At 50.2% G+C, this 2,787-nt stretch overlaps 1 pseudogene across 1 annotated transcript; it reads left to right on the top strand.

Moving 5' to 3' along the window:
- The first annotated feature begins 1,308 nt into the window (after positions 1–1,308).
- LOC105984627 lies at positions 1,309–2,080 on the top strand (annotated as a pseudogene). Its single transcript, XR_001175002.1, has one exon. The product of XR_001175002.1 is annotated as a son of sevenless homolog 2-like (transcript).
- The last annotated feature ends 707 nt before the right edge of the window (positions 2,081–2,787 follow it).

Here is a 2,787-nt window from a genome sequence, read left to right as displayed (position 1 = left end):
GCTTTCAAGTGAAAAATTGGAATTTTTGAAAACTTGAATTTGCTACTGTAGATTTGACCACTTCTCAATACTTCAAGAGTTTCATTAAAAAAAAAGTTTCATGATGAGGTTGATGATAGTAATAATGTATCTAATTTTTTGTTAAATAGTGAAACATGCCAATATGTAGGATATCTAAATACTAAATGAAACAGTATTTTACAAATGACCAATGCAAGATGTTAAATAACTATGCATTTATAAACAATCTAAATTATAAGATAGATCTATGGATTTTATGAAACTACCAATAGTTTTACTATTATGTTTCATATTCTGCCTTGCAACTAATATTTAGGAAACTTCTAGTTGCTCATTCATTGTTTATATTTAAATAGAAATCTGTTTCCTTTTGTCACTAGGAAGCCTACCAATATTTTTGCAAATTTTATTCTTGAAATTGCTGTAGGAGAGTCCGCTTAGTGGCTTTATCTATAGAAACCCAATTGGTGTCTACAGAGAATTGAAAACTTTCTATTGTAGGTAATTTACATTTGGTGTAAAAAGTGTTGTAGGCAGAGACTTAATTTTCCTTTACATTTCCTCTCAGGCTGGTGCTCTGGTGCTCTGCATATTTTTGTGCATTTCACTGAGAGAGTGTCAGCCAGGAATAGGACCTACTACAGGTGAAGATATAGACTGACATGGGTAGTTTCCGTCCAGAACATCTGTTCCTGTTATACAGAGAGTCTTGGCAATCACCTGATCAAATTTGAGAGGGTTGGACTCAGATATGGGGTCTTCTAGTAAGGAGATGTGGGCAAAAGTCAAAGAGCAGAACTGCAAGTATGTATAAACAGAAGCCTTAGTAAGTAGAGATGCAAAAGTGTGGAGGTGGCTGCTGTATAAGAATTATTCGAGGGGCTGGGAAGGTGGCTCAGTGGTAAAGCGCTTTCCTTGCATGCCTGAGGCCCTGGGTTCGAATCCTCAGCACCACATAAGCAAAAAAGAAAAAAGCCGGAAGTGGCGCTGTGGCTCAAGTGGTAGAGCACTAGCCTTGAGCTGAAGAGCTGAGGGACAGTGCCCAGGCCCAGAGTTCAGGCCCCACGACCAGACCCCCCCCCAAAAGAAAAAAGAAGCTCACGGGCAGGGCCCAGGCCCTGAGTTCAAGCCCCAGGACTGGGGAAAAAAAAAAGAATTATTCGAGATTAGCAATCCAAATATTTCAGCTCTCTTAATATATCAGCATAGGCCAGAACTCCACAACTTAGGAAGATTTTCTTCGCCTAACGAAAGATTAAAAAATACGTATATGTCTAACTGGGATTCCGAGCTGGGGTTATTTCTGGCGCTGGCTTGACTCCAAGAAGGCATCTGCATTGGTGACCAGTGGTGACAGCGGAACCAGGTCTGTCCCAGCCGCTGCCGCAGCCCCGGAGCGCCCACCGCAGGCTGGCGGCGGAGCTCCCGCATCCCAGCATCACTGTTGACCTCCACAGTGAAGGAAGATGAGTGAGTCCAGCTCCAAGTCCAGCCAGCCCTTGGCCTCCAAGCCAGAAAAGGACGCTACTGAGAAGCTAGGCCGGCGGGGGAGGGGGGGAGCAGGCCATGCAAGCAGCCTCCGAAGGAACCCAGTGAAGTGCCAAGGTCTAAGAGACTTCGGGGGCCCACCAGAGGGAGCAAAAACAAGGGTGCTGCCGGAAAACCATCACAGCTCCAGGGAGGAGACCAAGGGGCAGACCCAAAAAACTGGAGAAGGAGGAAGAGGGCATCTCGCAGGAGTCCTCGGAGGAGGAGCAGTGCCGACTGCACCCTGGCCAGGAGCAGCTTCCCTCTGGGACTGTGCAGCTTCGTCCAGCTCCCACAGCCCCCTCCCCTAATCCCCCCAAACTGCCTCCTGTCCCCTTGCGCCCTCCCCACGCACACTACAGCACACCAGCGCTGCAGGGCTCCTGTGGCGAGTGGGGAGTGCTTTCCTCCACCTCCCAGCGCCCTTCCAGCCATGCACACCTGCCTCTCCCAGACAAGGCTAACTTCCCACTTAGCCGCAGCATGCACCTGCTGCACCCCCCACTCCCTTGTGGAGAAATTGCTCTCTGAGCTCTTGCTTGGGAACTTGCTCTGCTCCTCCACTGATGCCTCTGGCTTCTTAAAGGGGCCTGGGAGGGCTCCCCTGGCCTTACGGGGGGCCCATGCCCCATCCATTTTGACATGCCCACTCTGGCTATACTGGCATCAACAGGGGATGCTCAACTCCCAGCCAAACTGTCCCCAGCGGCCCACACTGCTCTCCCTCACCTCCTCTGCTCCCCTGCACTGGGTTGAACAACCCCTTGTGGGGAACAGGTAAGAGGGCAAGAGGTGGGCCCCCCCCCAGCTTTCCCATGGGATCTAGCATCCCCACTTCTGCTCTAGGCGGTTCTCCTCATCTGTGGGGCACTAATAAGGAGCTCGCCCTGCCTACCCACTCCCTTGCCTGCCCACACCCCTCCCCCAAGGTTCTGGTTCCATCTTTTCCTCTGTTCACAAACTACCTCTGGACAGTTGTGCTGATTTTTTTTTGTTGTGCAATGTTTCATTCATTGGCTGCTGCTACCAGCGCCAAACATTCAGTTCATCATAGCCTCCCATTCAGCCCACATCCCCCTCCCCCAGGATACTTCATGGGGGAAGGCGGTCTAGGGCACAGCAGGCTGGGTTGCAGACCACCCCAATCCCAGGGAAGGTAGGATCCTGCCCCTAGGATACTGCAGCTGAGTTGGGGGGGGGGTTCCATGTGGACTGTGTGAAGAGTGTAGGGGCCACTGT

Source organism: Dipodomys ordii, unplaced genomic scaffold (genome assembly GCF_000151885.1).
Source record: "Dipodomys ordii isolate 6190 unplaced genomic scaffold, Dord_2.0 Scaffold25, whole genome shotgun sequence".
In the NCBI taxonomy this organism is placed as follows: Eukaryota; Metazoa; Chordata; class Mammalia; order Rodentia; family Heteromyidae; genus Dipodomys; species Dipodomys ordii.
Note: the sequence above shows the minus strand (reverse complement) of the source record. Positions and strands in the feature narration are given on the sequence as shown.